This window comes from Clinocottus analis, unplaced genomic scaffold (assembly GCF_023055335.1).
Source record: "Clinocottus analis isolate CAN_PGR_092001 unplaced genomic scaffold, fCliAna1.0.p SCAF_3, whole genome shotgun sequence".
NCBI classification, from domain to species: domain Eukaryota; kingdom Metazoa; phylum Chordata; class Actinopteri; order Perciformes; family Cottidae; genus Clinocottus; species Clinocottus analis.
The window spans coordinates 5,028,905-5,052,939 of NW_027176042.1; the positions used below are offsets into that span (position 1 = coordinate 5,028,905).

The following is a 24,035-nucleotide window of genomic DNA, read 5'->3' on the forward strand; positions in this document are numbered from 1 at the left end:
AGTTTGGAAATTATATGTTACCACACATTGATATATCTGAAAACATAACTGAAAAATTTTACTTTTTTTGAAAATACAAAAAAATGTATTTATGTCAGTGGCGGTCCGTGGTGTTGGCCGTTAGGTCAAATGTGATCGCAGCAAAAAAAAAAGTGTCACAGACCGACACACTCTTACAGTCCAGTCTGCTGTGGAAAAATAAATAAATAATTGAATTATTATTTTTTTAAATCCTGTGGTTTTATTTTGAAAGGACTTTTATGCATGTTGTTTTTTTGCTGGGTCGTCGATCCATGTTTTCAGCAGCAGGTTGGGATAAACCAGGGGGATACCTTGAATTTCCCTGGTGGACCGACGAGGTTGGGTTTGGCCCATCACCAGCCGGCCACACCTCTGACATCGCCGGCCCTGACTGCATTCTGTGCTTCACCGAACACGTTGAATTGACTCTAGAACCTAAAATTCAGAAGTAACTAACTGACTTTTATACTATTCCTCGTGATCTGTATTCACACTCATGGTTTCCACACCCAGCATGCAACACTACTGATCGCGATCTGTATTCACGCTCATGGTTTGAATGTTTTTTGCAGGTTTTCAGAGCTTTTTGGCGATTTCCTTAAATTCACAGTCCAGTCTGCCTCCAATCAGTCTGCTGGCTCTCACTCCATCCTCGGTCACCATGACGACGAGAGCACACAGGTGCTTCATATGAGCCCATCAGTTTAACACACAAACCAACTGAGGAGAGACAGCGTAATAAACAAAAGCTATATATTGCGACGTCTTCCGGCAGTAGTAGCCACACTTTCAAAATGTATCGCAAAATTTTTTAGTTTGTTAAATTTTATTCATCAAAGCAATGTTTTAAGCAAAGGATGTTGCTGCATTATACATGCCATAATGACCCCAGTCCATTCCACACGGTTATTGGTGCATCCCTCCCACACAGTAGTCTGTTGAACACACTTCGTCTGCATGCTTCGCCAGCGAGCATCTCATTCCACCGAATGATTTGAGTCCCGATTAAAAAGACAACAGTCACACTTGCTGTGAGAGCTACAAAGACTTGCTAACAGCTGTGTCCAAACTGCTATGTGGCTTGTGTGTAGTTTTCTACGGCTCAAGAACAAACCGCTCTTCAGCCGGCACCAGGACCATGTGTTCCATCGCATCTGCTGCAGGTCTCTCAGAACCAGTGGCAATGCAAAGACCTCCGCTGAGACGAATGAATATGGAGATATGAGGGTCGTCAGACATCTTAACTAACATTAGAAGGTTTCATAAAGAATGTGGTGTGATACCAAATAAACCTGATTGAATAAGTCCACTGATTACCTGAAGTCCCAGGAATTCTTCAAAGCCTCTCAAACACTGCCGGATGTTTGAGCTGTAGGTCGTGGTTGTCACTTCCTGTTCACTCTGCTAGATTCAGTTACTTGATGTGTGCTACGTGTGTTGCTTGGGTGAAACGTGGTTCCTAAGGGATCGGATGAGACCGAGACTGGCTGACTGCTTCGTAAAGGTGTGTCTGTACTCCTCCAAATGAAACACTCCTCTCAGACAGATGTTAAGCGCTGCTGCCAGCTAACGACAGTGTGCCGTCAGAGTCGGAGCGTCACTCAAAGCGAGACTTGGCGATGTCGACGGTTCCTCTCTCGTAGCAGTGCAAGAGCCGATGCTTTCCTGAAAAGTCCCATTGTTCCCCGTTGACAAGAGGGTGTTTTTTTTGGGAGGCAGAGGCTTTTTGGCTTTTTTTTTGTCTATACTGAGGAAAATAAGTGAGTACTGAGGAAGTTTGTTTTTTTCATCATCCATTAGACTTCCAAATAGGGATGGGTATCTCTATAGTAGTACTTGTATTGCTACCGCTTAAAGTTTAGTTTCCTTATTCATACTCTTATTGATTCTTTTTGATTATTTTGTAAAAAGAAAGACGATTAAGAAAATAATCCACATAGCTTTATTTTATTTTATTTTTTACGAGCAGCAACTAGAAGTTCCAAAATCCTGAAAATACATTATCAGCTGAACAATTATCTTGGTAATTATCTTTCATTCTTTTTATTAGCTTTTATCTTGTGATCAAACTCTGTCTGACTTCACTAATGTTACCTGCTGCTCCACAAACATATTGATGTTCTGCTTGTTGGTCACATGCTGTGATGAACTGCTACCGTTTCCTCTTTTATTGAGTTTGAGATTACCAGAGTTCATCTACTGGAGTCAAGCACAGCCGTTAACTATCAATACTCCGAGGTTTAATCATCTTCTGTTGGCGGCCAATTAAAGTTTTGCTTCGTTTGTTTTGTAAGACCAGAATGCAGCAGAGGTTGACATAGTTCTCGGAAACTGACTTATTCCTTGTTATTCTGGATATTTCCTTTTGACTTAATTATCACATCTTGTGAAACTTGGTAGCTGGTTGTTCACATCACTGGTCTTCAACGCTTTGTGAATTAATGAATGCTGCTTTTTAGGGCTGCAACTAATGATTATTTTAATAATCGATTAATCTCGGTCGATTATATTTTTGATTAATCGGATAAAAAAATAATAATTTGAAAGCATTAATTGCAACCTTTTACTACAAAAACAGAACTGACAGTGCAAATTCACAGTGCAAAACATCTTAAGAATTTATAAAAATAAAGAAATACCAATCAGAAAACTTGGATTTGCATCCAGACAAATAATTTGCGAATAATGTTTTGGAACAGGATTTGTTTGAACATCAGAACTTGTTCTCTACACACATGCACACTCACAAACACACTCACACACACATGCACAGACACACTCACAGACATGCACACTCACAGACACACACTCACAGACGTACACACTCACAAACACACACACTCAGAACTCAGAGAACAAGGGATGAGAATTCCAGAAGTAACCACTCAATGTACCAACGGATAACTAACGGATTGCACTTTACCTAAACAGAGGTTGTTAATTAACGTTAGATATCGAACTACAAATCCCACCAACACTTCCTCTGCATGAAGCCTCATTATATCGGACTGTTGAACGCAGGTCTGCGTTCTGCACCTCAGGAGATATTTACGCATTACTCCTCTTGAAGCCCCGCGGTATTTTAAAACGAAGACGTTATCTAACCTAACAGCGCGGCTCAAACGCGGAGAATGAACGACTAGCTAACGACAACGTTAGCCTAGCTGCTACGTTATTAGAGACCGGTAATTTGAGGTGAACTGTTTTGTTCAATACTCAAACATCTCTGCAATATATTGAGCAGTGTAAGAATCGCGCGACACAACGAATCGATAATGAAATTCGTTGCCAACTTTGTTAACAATCGATTTTTATCGATTTTATCGATTCATTGTTGCAGCCCTACTGCTTTTCAGGATCCCAGTAGAATAGATTGTGCCGACATTTTCAGGGACTAGCAGGTTGTCGTGCAACCAACGCAAACTGCTCTGTCGTCACATCCCCAGTTACCTCTGAGGCCAAGATGTTGACTGCGTTACATAATATAAAACAGGCTCATTGAGATCAGACAACGGTTGACCCTTTGCTTTGTTTTAATTAGCCGAGGAGTCTTCTCCGTGTTGTTGCACACAGACAATACGTCGCTCTCTGAGGGCTGTGTGATGAAACAAAATGTGGTACCGATGTAAAGCATAAACAAATAGACATACTGTTTAGCCCCTCCCTTAGATGTGACCAAGTGGGACGTAATAACATGTGTAAGAAGTAGTTTAGGGGCTTTAAGTCCGTCGGCAGTGCTTCCATTATCACTTGGGGTGTGTGTGTGTGTGTGTGTGTGTGTGTGTGTGTGTGTGTGTGTGTGTGGTGTGGTGCGGTGCGGTGCGTGCGCGTGCGTGCGTGCGGTGCGGTGCGTGCGCGTCTGAAGGATGTGGTCATATCTGAAAGTAGCTGCTAATCATAAATCCGTTCTCCAGAGGACTGTAAATCACCGACGGGCCATTTGTTCCAACGGACTTAATGTTTCTGACGACAAAGATGAGTTAGGCTGCAGTTCAGTCACACATTACCAGAGCAGGTATCTAGAAACTCACCGAGTCGTCAGCCAACGGCCACCTCTTCACACCGGGGGCATTTCTTTTACTCTTTGTGCAAATCATTTTGTCTATCTTTTTTTTTTAAAGAATTTTTTGTCACAAATGTTGGAGTTTCTTGTCTACACAAAGACAAGAAACATAAAGCCGCAAATAAAGACATTAAAAGCTAACAATGTTCTGGGTAAATAAAATCATGGACATCTACCTGCATACATCTGATCAAACCTTTTCTTAAAAAAGTGCTGCAACTTTCACAAATTTGCATGTAAATATTTGCATGTGAGAATTTTGCATTTTTGTGTCGTCGCTATGTCACGCGTAAAGGCCCTTAGCGTTCCCTTTTGCCGCTCAACCTTTGTTTCTCTACCGTCTGTCCGGTGGTGCATGAAAGTGTTAAACAAACAAGTGATGCAATACCGAGCACGATCAACCCGGTCGTCTCCTCAGTATCTGCGAGACAAGGTGACTTTCCTGGAGCGCTCGCAGAAAAACAATATAATCAAATCACGTCATTTAGTCGTCCTCTCGTACTATTTTTACCTTCTTTTTTTTGTCTGCATTTTCACATGACTTCCACAAACGAGTCAGAGGATAACAGAGTAGTGGCCACTCCCTCATTTCACTGATTGTCCTTTTCTTATTTATTTTGTTGAAGTAAAGTCACCGACAGTCATCTTTGGCCTCCCCGGTTGAGCAGAACCGAATGCAGAATCTCAATTAATGCTTTACCATTTTCATCACACTCACTTACTCACTCTGGCTTTTTAGAAGCCTTAAGCTTCTTTTTCCATTTAGTTCCATATTCCCCTTTCTAATGCCCCTCTCCCTTCCTTGAAGATGCTACAGACCTTTAGGACTTTTCGCTTTTTTTTTTTTGAGCCGCTTTTTTATGTCGGAATTCTTCGTCGTCAAAAGTGGGGGAGGCTGTAAAGAGGTGAAAAAAAACTGGGCCAGCCACGGGTTTCCCTTTTGTATTGTGCCTGACTATAAAAGGAAAACGCTGAAACAAGGAGGCTTGAAGGGCTTCAGCCTTTGTTAAGATCTTCAACACCCCCCGACTACGAAGAACTTTGTCTTTAATCTTTTGTGGGATCCCCGACCCAAATTTGGGGATGCAAATTTGTCCAATACCCTCAGAAAAAAAGACACTACAAAAGCAACAGAAGCAGTGCTGCATAAAATGTGAGCCTACATTTTGGATTCAGCCCTAATTAGGGAATCTCAGCTGGGTCGTGGCTTCTGCTTTTTGCTATTCAAATGTATTAAAATGAGAGGACGGGCAGTTTTCATGTCCTGCTGTGGTTTTGTTGTTCGGTTTTGATTATTTGCTTGTTCGTTGCTGAGTTTTGGCTGAGCAGCTGGATAAAATTCAGTGCTTTCACATCTCTTACAAGCAGTGGCGGCTGGTGACATTTTTTGGGGGGGGTTTGGGGGATGCAGTTGGGCGGCGCGGTTTAAATAGCACTCCATAATTAGAAGAAAAGAGTTTTTGTGTAGAATATTCTTAAGAAAACACCTTTCTTTCAAGAAAACGCAGTGCTCAACACTGTCCAATAACAACTATCGACAAACTGTAACTTTGGGCATGAGCGGTTCAGAGCAGAATGGTTTAAGAAACATTGGGTTGGGTTTCAGAGGTTTACAGAATAAAAGAGGTGCCCAGACTCTCACATGAAAGAGGTTTAGAGCAGAATAGATTCAGGAAGAGATACATTGCATTTTACATTGGGTGTTTGACAGAGTAGGCCCCACTACTTGTCACATTCAAACTAGGGGCCTGCTGTAAGGTGGCACTGATGAGGTGGTCTTTGAAGGCAAAGCGTTCTCTGGTGTGTCCAAGTATGGTGTCACAAACCTACAGATAAATATATAGAGAGAGACAGAGAGAGATAAGTTGTGGGAAAATATCTACTACAAACAGACTTTATACTACAGACAAAAGCCAATAATCAGAGTTGACAAAACTGTGTTTTGTGTGTCTTGACGGATCATCAACATATACAAAAGGCCAGTAGCCACCTTGATGCTCTAGCCTGGAGCTATAACACAAACACACACACACACACACACACACACACACACACACACACACACACACACACACACACACACACAAACTAACTTGTTGAGGGTTGACTTGGTATTTTAGATAAGGTTATAGTCTCATATGATATCCACCCAAATCTAACAATGTCCAACATGCGTTCTGCTGTGGGAAAGATAAAACATTAAACTCTAACACAGGCATCTGCTGATTTCGACACTCACCTCTGCAGCAAACCTTCCAAGCTTATTAGCTTCCAGCTAACCAGCTCCGGTTAGCATGTAGCTTGAGGAGAAGCTCCAGGTGGACGTCCTCAGTGCTTGGCAGCTGGTTTTCTGTAATCCGGCTGTTCGGGAACCAAGTCATTTAGCCTCTTTTTGTCAACATCTGATCGTCGATTTGAAAGATGTTTCGCGTAGAGATACCACAGAGTTTTCAGTTGCCATGTCTCTGCTAGCTATGTTGCTCACGTAGCTACGTGGGAGCTATACAGGAAGTGAGGGAATGATACAGGTCTCTGATTCGACGAACAGTCCAGTCACGTTGAAATAAGAAGCGATGCCATTGGCCAGGGCGCTAACTTTTGCGCCCGGAGATTCCAGTTTCATCCGCCAATGAGAAGCTCTTTTTGCCGTAACGACCGTGAAAAGTTTGCTCGCTGCCATAGACTCCCATTTGGCTGGCGCCCGAGAAAGGGGGAGAGGCTTTCTCAGTGATGATGAATATTTATATTTGGTCACGTTTAGTGGTTGTTGACAGGGGATTACGGTCTCTCACACACTTTTTTTTTAAAATCTCAAAATGTTAAGAGGGGCAGCGCCCTAGCCCCCTCTATTGACGCACCGTCACTGCCTACAAGACAACAAAATGTTTAGATTACCCAGAACAATATAGGTGTGCTGTCTCTCTTTCTAATTAAGATACATTTTTAGAGACATGTCTTAGCCATGGCAAAAAAATTTTATCTTTATTTTTATTTATTTTTATCTTCAATAATTCCCATCCTCCACATTGTCCCGTACCCTTACCTCTCATTTAACCACCTCAGTTCTCCCTTCCCCCTGCATTCATTCAAGCACGGACTAAATTAATGGATGGTCTAAGAAAGAGCAAAGACGCAGAGAGATAGAAAGCTAATTAGGGAGGCCCCACTGGACCGTACAGGGGTGACGAGATGAAGAGACAGGGGATTGAAAGAGACAATGGACAGTTCAGGGATGGAGGCCAGATTATACCCAGAAGGGTAAAATTAAACATAAGTCTGATCAATATTATGTGCTCGCCCCCACACACACGTGGATATATATACCTCAGGGGATGGACAATACACACCCCATTTTTCACCCTCCTCGTCCCATACACATTTACACTGAGACACTACCACTGGTCTCTAAGGAGGCAGGCTGACAAATTGGAACCTGCCCTCACTGTTGCCTTTTGCTTTAAAACATTGACTAATTGACCCATCGCTAAGCCCCGCCTGTGGCTGCTACACATAGTGTTATTTTTATGTTAATCTTTTTTTTGTTGCAGACAGAAGTATTTCCATTTTGTGTTTGATAAACAATATATGGATATCAAACAGTAAAAACAGATAAAGGTGTAAAAGTGAACCTGAAGATGAAACATTTTATAAATGTATATCTCCTTCCAGCCTCTCTGGGTTAGAGTTAATAGTTAGGGGGTTAGGGTTGGACCTAAGCCTAACCCAAGTGTCACGATCACACAACGTTTAACTACGCAGAGCTAATCATTTAGGCTGAACCCGAACAATAAATCTTTACCTGTCGAATCCCGTCGACTTGGCTCGGTTATCCACACACTATGCTAAATGTTATATTATTGGTGGACACGCTTCAGCGACCCCTCAGACGTCAACGGAATCCTCAAACGCAGAGGGAACAAGGAGGGAAAAATTAAACAAACCATTCCAACGTACAGATCATTAAAGCTCTCAGGAGAACGGGCCGGCCGATGTCATGGCCTGAAGGAAGCAAATTAGCAACCCAGACTGGTCGTGGAGTGGCTCCTTTTTTTTTGTAGAAGAACTTTGATTGTCGCTGCAGAGCTGGAAGAACAGGCCCCGACCAGAGAGGACCAGCTGCGGTGAGGAAGAATTAATGAAGGCATTCGGGAATTGAAGCAGCACTGTAGTGTGTGACTCTGTGTTTGTGCGAACATGTCGATTCAAGTGTGTGTGTGTGTTGGTGTGTTGGAGTGTGTAATTACCGGTCTCTAATTTACTGCCAGCTTGGGCATCTGTTACCTGACTCCTTCAAAGCCCACAAATCCAAAGGGATGGCGACCAGCAGCCTGTGAAACCAAACACACTTAGTATCCTCATCTGCTGTTTACTAGCTGTGCAAACACATCCGACAACGCGCTCTCCTGCTGAAAATAGCCTTGGTGTAAACAAAATATTGAACAAGAACAACAGATTGGAGCTTGAAGTCGTAAATTAACTGTGTAATGTGTAATTACATGCTGTGGTGCTTTTCTGGGGAGCAGCTCCAGTCATGGTGATATAGGGAGCTGTTGCTGCTGTGAGTCCGACTCTTTCTGAGCAGACCAGCAGGAAGGACAGAAAAATGACAAGTATTAGGCTGCTGTTAGGCCACTGTGCTGATAACAGTGAGTGGGAGAGTCTTTGGAAATAGACTGTCAATCCTTCAATATGACTTCCATAACCACTGCAGCACCATAACATGTGCAGACCAAAAAAACTTGACCAATTGGGGTAAGATAAAGTGTGGGTTAGTTGTTGTGGCGCTTTAAGCAGGCAATCCAAACATGTTCTGCCCCTTAAGTTTTTCTGACAAAGAAGAAATAAACACTTTTTTCTCTCTCTTGTGGTGTGGGACAAAACTACATAAACACGTGAAGTGCTACTGTGAGAGGCCGGTTGCTCCCTTTTTAATTAGGTCTTGCAGATTCGGGGCACTGACATTCAAAAGTGTCTTCATTGCAGAGATGCAGCACAGATGTGATGCAACTCACACTCTCCACTGGTTCAGGTGTGTACTTTTGCACTGCTGCTGATCATCATCATCACCTTTATCATCTCCGGAGAATGTGTCTTTGATGTGAGGTAGGCGTTCAAACTGGTCTATCTGTTCTTTCTAGCTAGCTTGTTGTTGAGTCGGTTCAGGTCGACTGACTTTTAGATCTGATCTCATAATTCTACCCTTTCAAACATATGTTGGTGTTCTCAGGTTTTCTGCAGGTCTGTTCTGTATTGTATCCTAAAGACCTGATCCAGAGGACTTTGCAACAGAGCACATGGCCGGTCTACTACCAAAACCGAAACTTAAGAGATGATCCGGCTTTGGATTCCGTTAAACAGCGTTTCCCACTAGATTTTGTAACACTATGGTGGGTGGGCCTCAGAGCCTGTAGAGAGGACAGGGGGCATTCTCCCACGGACCTGGTCCACTTTAAGAGCAAAAGCATGGGTGACGAGACAGGGTCTGTTCCAAGACAGATCTGGTGGGTTCCCCGCTTACCCCCGATCCACCAAAGAGAGCTGGAGGCCCTTCATGGGTCCACCTTCATCTCAAGCCTTTTCAATTGCCAACCTAGAGACTGTCGCACATGAGGCGAGGTGCTAACCATTGCAGTGGAAGTGGTCCCTCGAAGGGATCTCCCAACACTGGGGAGTGGCCGTACCCGATCCTCTGAGTTAAATCCCCTGTTTGCCTTTTATAAAGGAAAGTTAACCCAACTCTTCCACAAGCGGTTTTCCTTTTACTTCGCTGATTAGGCTACAAATATGCCCTTTAGGATAATGCTCGTCCAGAGGCAGTTGGTAAATCTTGTCCCAGGTCAAGGGAGGGTAGTAACTGGTAGAGGTAAAGACTTTCCTGCATAAAACAGTAACACAGTAAAATGACAGTGTAGAAATAACAGTATTTAAATAAATATTGACATTGTTAGAGTAGGAATGAGAGCAGTTATGACAGACACTTTCATAAAATGTGACTTTACGGGGTGTACAAGTACACCCCATGCCACTGCAGACAAGAGCAAACTGAGATGTGTTTGTTCATAGTCCATGGCAGAGACAGGGTGTAGTTGTATGGTGGCTGGAGGTCTATTGTTGTCTAATTGTGTGTTTTCAGGCCAGAAACACACACACACACACACACACACACAAATCTGCCCAGTGATTATCCTGTTGCAACCTGCCAGAGTGAATGTGTACACTCTGAACCTGGATGGGAAAAAGGAGGCGATATAGTTACAAATCAAAGTTTTACTACATTAATGGTCAAAACATTGGTCATCTTACTTGTTTCCCCTCGTTTTGGTTATCACATGGGAAGGCCCCTGTCATATAGGAGAGCAGTGTTGATGCTTTGTTCGATACAGTTTCTTTGTGAACAAGTGTAGATAAACAAAAAAATCCACAAAGCCAATAACCGTGACTTCAAACGCTTGCTCCGTATTGTTTTAGGACTTCTAAAACGCCGGAGTAGTGTGACAAAAGTAGAGACGACGACGACACATGAAGACTATGAAGAGGTTATGCTTAACGCACACTTTTTTTCCCCAACGTTACTTACCCTGCCACCAAGTAGGGGGTGCAGGGAGAGAGGAGGAAGTGGATGCATTTTGATTGCAGCATGATGGTTGGGATAAGTCATAAATCAAACCTGTGAGCTGCCTTGGCTTCAAGTCATCCCCCACATACATCCTCTCGTCTTAAATTTGGTTTGGACTGGTCGCACTGGGAATACACTGGGAGCGTCATTATATGCAGACCGCAGGGGTGATGTGCACCAGCAACCGCTCCAGGTTTAACGCCATGAGATGGGACATTATGGATTTTTTTTATAGGAGTGGAGGAGGGTTGGGGGAGGCAGCCCGTCATAACACTGACTAGGGAATGTGTGTGTCAGAGATTGTGACACGCACACACCCACCCGCACACAGCTTATCAGTGCACGGGCAGCTGTGTACCTGACACAGTGTAATCTCATTGATCCCATTACCAACAATGTTTTTTTTCTACACTGGTGTCATAGGGGATGCTGGATGTTGGATGGGTAGCTGTTCACATCAGTACTCAGAAGTTTTAAAGTAACAGCACAGCATTTTGGGAAACAAGTGTATATAAATGTTGACCTCAGTTTTGTCATTGTGTGTCTGGGAAAGGAGATATCGAGACTATTTCTATCCAGTTAAGACAGGATAGGGCTTCCATCACAAGTGAAAAACTGTAGTCGTGTTCCCATTCGCACATTGTTATCATTCAACAATTTTACTATTCAACCTACGTGACTAATAGGCTGTTTCTGTTAACCGAGTATAAACACTTTTTGTATTTAGTCCTGTGGGTAAAAGACAATCAGTTGCCAGTTTATTAGGTCGACAAAGCCAAAGCTAATGTAGTGTAATCCAACAGATCTGCAATAACAAACTCCCTTTGTGACAGTCCTAATGTTCTGTTTTAGTTTGAACTGTTTTGGTTTCTGTTAGCACACCCTATTGGATATAAATGGGAAAACTGAGTTTTGAAATGCGCTGGCACTAAACCATTACAAATAATTGTTATTTACGACCAAATATTTTATTGAATGTCCTGTAGAAATTTTTCACTCGTTGTCCATATACTATGTTGAGCTATTGTAACTTCTGTTTATTGGGGTTCAATATATCTACAGGCAAATCATAGCCGTTCAATGTATAGACATTATTTTTCCCTTACGTCTGGATATGAAGAATTCAAAATGTATTGCTCTTTGAAAGGGCATATATATATGTATGTATGTATATATATATGTGTGTGTATATATATATATGTGTGTGTATATATATATATATATATATATATATATATATATATATATATATATATATATATATATATATATATATATATATATATATATATATGTGTGTATGTGTGTATATGTGTGTATATGTATGTATATATATGTGTGTGTATATATATATTATGTATATATATATATAGTATATATATATATATATATATATATATATAGTATATAATTAAATCAGTGGCATGAAATGGTCTAAAATGACAATACTATCATTTAGCACAATTACAGGGCTATGGCTCTTTCAATGCTTTTTCATGGATGAATAGATCTGGTAGAATGGACAGATTTTTTCAGTGTGCCATTCTCTACCCTTTCCCTCATTCACGATGCCGATTATCTTAAGGGTTTTCACCTGTTGTTTTGTATGACACTGATGGAAATGTTTTGTCTTCTATCCAAAAGGTCACTTGTCATCATTGAGTGCCACCCTGTCCTGCCATTGTGGCTTGAACTTCAAGTCTTGTCGCTATCTGTGACCAGCGGCTACCCTTATCTCATCAGCGGTGGAACACAGTGGATCAGGTCAGATTTGTTTTCTTCAGCTCTTTATTTTATTTTTACCAAATGTTTTGGTGAAAATAGCTGTTGGAAGCCTCTGGACTGTAGGCTTGTTGATCTACCTGCGTTCCTGCCTCCTGGCTGGATGAAAGCAAAGTGCTGCCTGCTTCCCAAGGTCAGGTCACTCAGACCTTGTTTAGATGTGAATGATGCTTTGGGGGAATTCAGAGCAGAGGCGCCGTTAGAGAGAGAGAGACAGAGAGAGAGAGTGTGTGAGTGTGTGTGTGTGTGTGTGTGTGTGTGTGTGTGTGTGTGTGTGTGTGTGTGTGTGTGTGTGTGTGTGTGTGTGTGTGTGTGTGTGTGTGTGTGTGTGTGTGACCCTTGTGCTGTCTGGAGCACAATGATGAATGAGACTGTTAGAGTGTAGGTGTGAGACTTGACTGTGAATTTCTTTACCAATCTGGCAAATGCGCTCACACATACACCCAAAGACACACACACACACACGCTCCTGCATGAGTGTTATTTACAGCCAACACATTACTTTTTTTTACTTTTTCCACATGGAATAGCTCCAGATACAGGTTGCGGTTGAATGGTCAAATAATCACCTCCTATCGTCTAACCCTAAACACTTTTCCTTGACCTCTGCAGAAACGTCACGGGGTCAAGGCAAGATGGGAAGGAGAATTCATGAGGAGTTAGGAAAAGACAACTGCGGTGTTTAGAGAATCCAACTCCACTTTCACTAAGCGACGTAGTTATGACGCAACAGCAGGCGCATGTTAGTGACGTCAGTCTGCAGCGGTGAAACAATTTAAACAACCCGGTTCATGGTTTTACTTTATTTACGAGGTTGGAATAGAAATTAACAAAGGAATATGAAAGTGAAAGGGATTTTTCCCAGAGTACAAAGCTACTAAACTGTTTCTGTTCAGTTTCAAACGTACTGAATTAAATACGTTATCCCACAAATGACGTGTGTCTCATATCCATTTATGTTGTTATGGTTTTTATGCAGATTATAATCTGATCATAAAAATATGCAGACAACAGTTTATGAAACACCAGACAACTCGTTGTGCTTTATTATAATGTAACAAAATAGTTGATTTAAAAGATGATAATCATAAACATAAGTCAGGCTGAAGAGCTCGTCCAGTTCAACTCTTTCATTAAAGCTTCTGTAACTAAAGTAAAATAAAAGAATGAGGGCTGAGGCTGCAGTTCAACAAACAGCGCCTGCATATACACAGGGATTCACTGTTTAACCGCTGGAGAGAAAGAAGAGAGAAATAAGAGAGAGAGACATACAGAGAGACAGAGGATCCTGATTGGATAAAGAGCGTTAAAGCAGCATGAACAGAGAGCAAGCCATGAGGAACATCATTATAATACATGCAGTGTATTTGTAAAAAAAACAAACAATTACATTATAACATATATATATTATTTAAAAAAAATATATTTTTATTGTATTTTTTTAAATGATAAAATAGCTAATTTCACAGCTGACTTCTATCACACAGTTTAATTGCCTGCAGTTTTAAGTTTCATTTTAATTTTTTTTTTAATTTTTTATACAAGTTAACAGGATACTGTGCTTGTTGCATATTGATAAATACGAGATTAAAGATGTTTCAATGTTTTTATAGTATTCATTGCATTGAAAACAGAATGCAGTTTTGTATCGTATTTACCAGTAAACATAAATCCTACATACAGTATAATAAAGACCCGTTTTCTGCATGTCAGTTTTAGATGCTTTCAGAGCACATAAGATTACCAATACCACATATTGTCTATCTAAAGTAAACAGAGGAACTTTTAACGAGTCTCAATTTAGACCACCTCCAAGTTGGAGGTGAGGCTGCAGCAAAGAGGGAAATGTTACCTCTGTGAGCATTTAAATTTGAATACCGACTGCTTCGGAGATGCTGCACTATTCATGGTAAAGGAGAAGTAACGAGCGCGGGAGTCAATGGTGAGGCATTCCTGCGTTGGTACTGCCAGCACTCCAGACAGAGTGGGAAATGGAGTGAAGAAGAGTGAGTCAGTAATGCAATACAGTGGCAGCAGTAAGCCATGGGCCTGGCTGATATTATAGGAATACAATATTTTATGAAAAGCTGCAACAAGGAATTTTCATGACCTGTGAACAAAGGTGATAGTGTTTGATTCCCTTTAGAAAACATATTTTTACTGTAGCTGGGTCTGACAGTCTGCCCTGCTCGGTCCTGGTTCTGGTTCTCTCGTGCCCCGACAAGGAAGCCGGAGCTGGGTCTGTTAGCGGTTGGTTGGTCGCTGCTGGAGTCTGAGCTAAAGGAGTTCCTGGTGAAGCAGCACGATTTGGTCGATATTTTAATCCAGTAGCACCGATAATGAGCATAATACCAGAGACGAGAACATTTAAAAAATGGATGACACTTGTTATTTATACAGAAAACAAATTTTATATTGTGACATTTACTTCAAATGATATATCATACAGCCAACAGCAAGGTTGATGTTAGCGATAGTCATTTACCTTAATAAGGCGACTCCAGACAGTTTCTGTCTTAAAAATTTGTTTGTATTGTGTCTATATATAACTTCTTATTTTAACTTCATGAATCAGTCCTCCCTTGTCCACGGCAGTGCTCTCGCAGTGGCAGAGCAGGTTTGTTTTGAGGGATTACTCACAGCTTCCTACAGCGGCACAGTTCTTAGCCGCATCGCCTTGAAAGGTAACTCACTGCAGTTGTCATGGTGTCACATTAGGTCATTTGACACATTGTGGCCTACACTCACACAGGTGTTTACTAACGATGCATAGTTGCACAGATAGATAGCATCCACACACACACGCTCACACACACACACACACACACACACACACACACACACACACCTCAGAGGGCAGAGGTGCGCCCCGGTCTGAGCAGCAGTAGCTGCGCTGTGTATGATTAAATATGACTGCACATGTAAAAAATAAGTTACATAGCCAGCATTTCACTCATCACGTATCTGTAATCCTCTGTGTGAAAGGCGTCATCAGCTCACAAGCACAAGTCATAATCCACCAGCTAGGTCTACCCTCCCCCATGAAATATTAAGTACATCTGCATTGTAAGAATCCCCCTCCTGAGCTCCATAATTGGCTGTTGGGCTGTGTTGTCTTTTCCCATCCTAAGGCACTAAAGTGGCAGTGTTGGGCAAGTTGCTTTAAAAAAAAAGGAATAATTAATACATTCCTCATTAGTAGGGAACTTAAGTTTGAAATAAAATAAATACTTTATAACTGTCTTTGTAGCAGGTAAACCACAAAAGCTCAAGGTTATTGCAGTCTGTACAGATCAAGTGGTGCGAGGTACCGTATAACCTCGGTGTGTGTTCCCATGCCAGTTTTGGCATTTCTGACAGAAAAGCATTGGCAAGGTGTTGGGGAGGCCAAAGTCTTGTCTGAAAAGTGGACACAATGCTGAAGAGCCTTAAAGCTGCATTCCCTCTAATGTTCATCAGGGGGCGACTCCTCTGGTTATGCAGAAGTCAATGAGAAAATAACTCTACTTCTCTCTGGATTTATTCCCTCAGTAAAGATGAGTTTATGGTCTCGATCAATGTTTTCAAGTATTCTTCAATACAGCGTGATAAAGCAGGGTATGCTTTAGGACGAGGCTACCTTGTGATTAACAAGCAGCTACCACGTCGTTGTCCAATTTGGGAGTTTGTTTTTTCATCTTAGAACTTGAACCCTTTCACAGTGTGTTTTCAAGTCATAAAAGTTAATTGTAAAATGTTGGGCTTCTAAAAATGTGTTGTTCAGTTGTACTTAGCTCCGCCCTCTCGTCTCACTTCTGGTTGCAAAAATGCCAAACTGAAGGTTTCAAAACCGTAAACCTCGTACCAATGGATGACATCATGGTGACCACGTTTTATATTCAGTCTTAAGGTAAACTCCGCCATACATTACTTTGCTGACCCCAACAGTGGACAGCAGCAGTGGATCCAGCACAGCGATGCTCACCTCCAAGAAGGATCCACGGCGTTTTCCGGAGCCTGGTGAAGAGTCAATAGGGATGTGTTTGGAGTAGAGATTATCCCCACATGTCCTCAGTGGATGTTTGGTGGACTATAACTTGTTTTGTTATTATTGCAAATTATAAAAAATTCCGTCATGGCCATATATCATTGTCTTTGATGGCTCAGCATTCTAGGAAACAGAGTTTTGCGACGGGTGTTGCTTTTAGAGAGAATCAGTTGCCAGAGCAAGCAAGAGTTATTTTTTGCTGAACAGATTTGTTCAGCGAAACAGATAATAATTGGCTCTTTTTAGTTTAGCCCCCCAGCGACTCCGACTGTGTGAACGCTTGATTCTTTGTTTGTCTACAGGAGCCTCTGAAGCCCTTCATGTTGTTTTTTTTTTTATTCTGACATTGTGTTGGAGAAGCTCATTTATGTATTTATATATTACCACACTGCAGTCCGGTGAAAAGAGCTCCAGCAATGGTGCTCAAACTGTTTTATGACTTCACGCTCACCTTTTTATATGTTATGCAACAAGCCAGGCTCCGCAAGCAACACACACACCCTAATGTTTTATTAATGCAACACTATGGAAAAGCAGCATTAGCGGCATGGACCCACAAAGAGGCTCTTTGTTGGCTGGGTGTTGGGTCGGTGTTTTACACACACACACAGCATTCACAGAGGAGTAGACAACACAGCATTCGCACTAACATTTACCCTTCACTCTCTGCGCTGCCCTTGTTATTGCTCAAACAGGCACAGAAAGGAGTCTTTATATATATATGTGTGTGTGTGTGTGTGTGGGTGCTTGTGCGTGCACAGGTCCGCCCTTCCCCTCCCCAAGAGCACACTATCCATGCTTTGCTAAAATCACCTCTACGGGCTGCCCTTCAAGAACATTGTCTTTTAAATATTATCCTCCAGTTGCCACAGCTAACAAAAAAAGACCAGTGTTGTAAGGGAAAGAGGATTAGGGTGCTGGGAGAGAGAAGGGTATGGAGGGTATTGTGTTGGTACCATGTCAGGAAGTTCAGTGTTTCAGAGGACTGGTGGAGCCTAATCCTTCACTGAGCTCGGCCTCTTCTGGCTCCCAGAACCTAAAAGGTGTATGGTTCAGTTATTTTTTATGTGGAGGCATTTTTGTTCACATATTGTTAATTCACATTTGATGTATTCCTTGTCAAAATGCTATCTCGCAGCCCACCTGCTATCGTGTGATGAAGATTTTGTATTTCTATTAGCTTAAATTTAGCTTGCGACTGTACATTTCTTTTATTCCAACTGGTCATTACATCAAGAATATTGTTGGAGAGATGGAGTGAAACTAGAAGTATTGATCTCCCATGAACTAATCAAAGTAACAGAACCTGCGACCTCCTTTTAGCTTCCATACCACCATGGTTAGTGTTGATATAGAAGTATTGAAAATAACTTCTCAGACGAGCCCTACCATGTCCGTGTGTTTGGGTTCATGTAAGCCACAGTGGTCCTTTCCTCCATATTCTCTTTGTGCGGCGTGTCTAATGTTTCCACCACGACCAACTGATAATATAGTCTCTCTCAGAAGTTAGAAGTTCCTATTGAATATTACCAAAGCGACGTCTGCAGATTTTTTTTTTTTTACGAGCAGATAAAAACAAAACCTCAAAGCAATTCAGACACTGATGCACGATCACAAGAAGCTAAAACCAGTAAATATATGTTAGTTCCACTTAGAAATAACCTTAAAAACACATATTAATATTCTGTTGAGTAAATAAGTGATTGACAATGTATTGTTTTTAGCAGGACAGCCATGTTCTGATGAGATGTGCAGAGGATAGGGGTCCGCAAGCATCGTTAAGCTGCCAGCTTTTTGGGTCTTGCATCTTAAATGTTAATGCCTCAGTGACACACTGAATGATGATAGCAGTGTCCGGACATCTGTTTCAGTGTACTTCTACCTGACAAAGAATTTATAAAGCGGCTTAGTTGTACATACAAAATATATATTGTTTTGTTTTCATGAGCAAATGCAATACTTTCAAATATGCAGCTTTCTAGTACCAGACGGTGGATAATCTCAGATAATTGTCGAGCTGAAATCTCTTTATAGAGAGAGTGAGAGGGAGAGGTGAACATAGTAGTCAGGCTTTGTAGGTCCTGTCGTTGGATGCGATGTGTATTATATCAGCTAGATCCTTGTCCTCCACAACGTTAACAGGCTACATGCAGTAGAACCCATTTAGCTATGGCTGCAGTAATTTTGTTCTTTGTGGTGGTGTCCATGTGTTTCTGTTTGAAGTCATTCATTGGTGTCTGGCTATGACGAGGGTGCACATAGTTAGCATCAGCTGTGTGCTTGGACATCAAAATGACACATACCACTTTGGTCTTGTTAAGGGAACCACGTCTTATTCATTTTGCCATATCGCACTCACCATTCATTCATTTCAACCCGTAACGTTAGCCTAGCTTCCAAGCGCAAACGGCGTGCCTATTGTTTTGCTTCCAGTTGAGCTACATCCGGCGTGGTGCTTGCGAGAAAAAAAAAAAAAATTGAAAATGCGTTAACGCCGTCAATCAAATTGACGGCCTTACAATTGGTTTGTGTTAACGCCGTTAATAACACACTAATAACGCACTAATATGACAGCACTAATATATATATATATATATATATATATATATATATATATTTTATAATTAAAAGTTTAAACTATTTTTTATAATGAAATTGTTTTTCACAAATACACTGTTATAATTATTTTCTCATGTCACAGCTACCTTCATCTGTTCCTCTGCTCCTTCAGGCCTCTTGAATGGCTTCTTAGAACCTGTTTAACAGCATTTTTTATCCAATCACATTTCACCTGTCTTTCTCTTTATACAAGTAGCCTGGTTAAAATACATGGAAGAGCCTTCTCGAGACCCTCCACGTGTGATTGGTCACAGGGCCCACGTGACCATTACCATGCGCTATAATTGGTCAGTGGGGCACCTTGACTTCTGTCTACTAGAAAACTAGCTGGCTTCTGAACCCAGTAGGAGTAAGTCGTTGAAACATATTTAGATAAGCAATTACATTTTTATAGTTTTGCTTGGTGTATTTTTGTTATACTCTATGACTGAAGGAGTACACTTTGTGGTGTATTTACTGGCAACGCCTTTCTCATGGAGGATGTTTCAGGAAAGGCTAGAAACTCCTAGCTTGAACCTAGAACCAAAAACCTAGCTTGCTGGTGGATTATGACTTGTGCTTGTGTATTGATGATGCCTTTCACACAGAGGATTACAGATATGTGATGAGGGAAATGCTGGCTATGTAACTTAGTTTTTACATGTGCAGTCATATTTAATCATACACAGCGCTGCTGCTCAGACTGGGGTGCAGCTCTGCCCTCAGAAAGGTAGGGGTCTGTTTGTGGCCACATTTACACTTATCCGGGTATTTACGGAAACAAATATTTCTGCCCCTCCGTTTTCAAAAATAACGTTGTACACATTATCGTTTTCCAAAAAGTTTCTGTTTACATTAACCTGCATAAATACGCCACTGAGCGCCGTGATCAGTAAGCAAACTCTAAACAGAGGATGCTCATATATGGCGTGATGCATTTTTAGTCACGTACGGTGACGTTTGAGGACCTAAAACTCTGTTTGACCGAGTGCACACGCGAACACGAAAACAGAGTTTTCACAGATCTCCGCTTTGGCCGGAGTTTTTAGAAATGATTTTTTTCAGTTATAAAATGTAAATGAAAGGCCAAACTGTATAAATATACATGCGTTTTCCCCTCGTGTAAACGGGGTCTGTGTGTGTGTGTGTGTGTGTGTGTGCGCGTGCGTGCGCGTTTAATGTTCTTGGATATAGGGTTGTCACGATACTAAAATTATGACCTCGACACAATACCTGCCATAAATATCACAATACCAATACTTACAATACCAGAATTCGATACGATACCATAAATACGATACAATACTGGTATATTTATCTATAATTGTAATATTAGTACGCGCTATTCTGAGAAAATATTGATACTTAAAATATCCAAAATCGTATTGTTTTTAACGTACGGGTACCCCGGTACTTTTTTAGTATCTGTATACCGTGCAATATTAGTTTGATAGTTTTGATATTACTAAATATGTTTTTTTTGTGGTTATTTGGGCAACATGACCCGACGGGTTTGGGCTGGTCAAGTCAGTCAGAATGCACAACATCGTGAGGCGAGCGCTGCATAACAGCACATTACTCCACGGAGTGACCGCGCCTTTTTCTATTGTCAAAGTAGTCAAAATGGCTTTGCAGGTCGGTCGACACATCCCGTGTGACCTCCTCCATGCCGGTAACAGTGAGATCATGCTGCGTTTGCCCTGAGGCTGCATTCTGTAGATCCCCGAGTAGTCCAGACACTGGTGGAGCTGGCGGAGGGGTTTGTGCCTGGCACAGTGCGAAGGCCGTCCATGGTGGTGGTGTTCAATTGCAGAGTTTCCTCTTTTTTTTTCGCGTCATACTTGTGGAGCAGCTCCGATGTCATACTGGTGACACTTTTCCCCCCAGTCCAGCCGTGATGTGAACTATACCGCACTCATTGAAGGCCTATGGCCGAAAAGCACGACCCGCCACTGGTGTAGTGTGTGGCTTGAATTTTCCTTTGGGGATGAATAAAGTAATTATCTATCTATCCTGAAGTTGGATGAATAAATGATATTTTGTCACATGTTGACAGGATTTACACATTTGCAGGCTTTTGTCACATAACTGCCTCTTTCGAGATCTTTGCCATCTTTTATGTTTGGGCATCTAAGCCAAATTTGCAGACAATAGATTCAGTGGTCTTACAGGAGTTCCCCAAACTGTTTTATGTTGGAAACAGCTGAGACAAGAGCTCAGTTGAATAGTTTCACTGTGACTACAGCACTGTCTGAGTGAGCACTATTACAAATTATTTGGGAGAGTTTGGGTGGTGTTTGGAGTGTGCTGACTGTCTCTTGAGCTCCACACACACAGAAAGAGACAGAAACAAGTTATTTTTTTTAAAATGTGGATCTGACTGGGGAGACAGTCTTCAGCTCTGTTGCTAGGAAACTTGCACCAATCGCACTTTGTTTCGCAGCTGCACTGTTGGTTTTAAATCTCAGCGTCAGCATTGTGCTGATGGCATAAAATCCTGTACTGCAAGTAGCATTAACATTAACAAGCTGTGTGTGTGTGTGTGTGTTGGTGGGGGAGGCGGGAGGGAAGGGGAAGGGGGGTCCCATCTCCGTCTCCTGTGACTAGAGTCATGAATATGGAGCAGCTTCTGGCTTTATTCATTCACTCAAGCACCACATCAAACAAAAGATAAGACTGTCAGAGTGAGGTTAGAGCCGCTGAATTACAAGCCCTGAAACCTGAAACCGGTTCTGGTAAGGCGGCGAGAAACGCAGGTGGATGTGAACCAGAGGTGGTTGGGGGATCCGGTGCTAAAGCGTAGACCAGGTGCTCTCCGAATAACAGGAATACTTTACGGTCATTGAAGGTAATAATAAAAAAAGATTACCTGAAACGTGTGTTGGAAAAATCCAGTCCAGCTTGTGCAGCTACTTCCTTTCCCTGTTTTAATTTGACTTCTGAGAAAATTAGTCTGACTGAAAAGTGAATTGGTAACTGTGGCGGTCGCTCTGCTTTTGTTCTTGGCTCAAAGGTCGTAGCATGCTTCAAAAGAAGTGTTTGCCAAATCAGCATCATTCTTCACATAACTTTCTCTGTCACTGTTCTTGAGCACAACTGAGTGATAGCGCGCATGCCTTTGAGCAGGAGAGACTGTTATCCCAATTTCTTCAATGTGATGCAGCCAAGAGGAGGCTATGACAGCCGGCTTTTTGAAGGTAGTCTGACAACAAGTCATACAATCTCGTACACTTGACGCGTGTTGCGACCTTAATAGACTGTAATTGGGTCTAAAGCTGTGGCTGCCACAGGATAGACTTTTTTTTTCTTTCTCAATTCCCTCTTTGCGTGCTCCAAAAGTAAGTATTGTTGTATTTAATCAGGGCATCATTTTTACATTTACGTTTTTATATTCAAAGCTTCTGTTTAATTTTGTGAATAAAGCAGTGTCTGTATATTATGACATTTTTGACTAGAATGAAAATGTTGCCTTTGAAAGGATGAATGCCAACAAATACAGATTAAAGCACAATATTTTGTTGGATAAAAACACATATTTTTTTCAATAAATATTAACTTTTGGACTTAAGAAGCCTTAACAAGGAGCCACATGCTGCCCATTTTGATCTCAAGTGGGCCGGACCAGTAAAATCCAAGCATAATAACACATAAATAACGACAATATTTCTCTATTTTTAAATCATTGGTGAAGGTGTTTGGATGATAAACCCTATTTTAAGGTCTTTTAACAATTAACTGGAAACAAAAAGACCAATCAGCCCACTGTTTATCTAGGCTCTCCTCTGCAGATTCCCTCGCTTTGTGATGCGTTTGTGACACCACTTTTATGACGTAATCCATTTTTAATGACTTCCAGCACAATAATATCAGTGCTCACATCAATTGTGACTGTGGAACAATGGTTTGCATCAGAGGTTCGAAATCCCAGCTCTGCTAATTTTGATCTAATATGTGTATTTATATATATATATATATATATATATATATATATATATATATATATATATATATATATATATATATATATATATATATATATATATTATTATTATTATTTTTTCTTTTTCTTTTTTTTCTTCTGTTGGACTGGACACCCTGGCGGGCCGGACTGGACCACCTCACGGGCTGGATCTGTCCCGCGGGCTGTATGTTTAACACCCCTGATCTACAGTATATGTCAGCAATAAGAGGTTTTTCAATGGGAGCCTGATTCTGACCATGGAAGTCTTGAATACTCGAGTCATAACGTTTGGTTGTATTTGTGGCTATTCACAAATACAGTGGAGGTCCATATGAATAATTTAGTCTCCCATGCTTTTCACCTTTTAAACATCCCAACTCGGCATGTTGTGTATCCTCCCCTCTCAGCCCTGCTGTACTGTAAAGGCTGTATTTCCAAATGTGTGTCCAGATGCCTGTTGGCCGGTTACTGTGCTGCATAACTTGGTGATTAAAAAAGACAAAAAATAGCTCTTGTCCTCCCTACGTCTCCTCTCTGTCAGGGGAGTCTCTGCATTCTTTCTGATAATGTGTGCATAGTTGTCCCCGCCATAATTAGCATGTCAAAATACAAGCTATAATTTGCCTGTGAAGGCATTGCCTCATGAAAACACAAATGTGCACCTACACAGGCTTGTGGACACACTTGCACGCTCACATTGACTCTTGTTAGCGTCAGTGCTGGACGGCAACTTTGTACAGTCTACATGAGCATGATTACAAAGATGTCTACAGATTTTATATCCAGTAAAACCTGGAAGAAAAAAAAACATCAGTTATCAGCCTTGTTTTCTATTCAACATCACATAATTCACAATCCGAAAGTGCTGGTATAGCACCGACAAATATGTTATTTCATATTTTTTACTGATTTAATGACTGTCCATTTCTAATCATTTACCTTAAATGTGTGTCTAAGGTAATGCACA

General features: G+C 41.4%; 1 protein-coding gene across 2 annotated transcripts in view; it reads left to right on the forward strand.

Annotated features, from left to right (window-relative positions):
* Positions 1-24,035, forward strand: part of plxnb1b (plexin b1b) — a 100,838-nt gene that overhangs the window by 26,260 nt on the left and 50,543 nt on the right. For both annotated transcript variants that reach the window (XM_068593549.1, XM_068593550.1), the window contains one exon: positions 12,345-12,464. The gene's annotated coding sequence lies outside the window, so the exon portion shown is untranslated. The remainder of the gene's footprint in view (positions 1-12,344; positions 12,465-24,035) is intronic.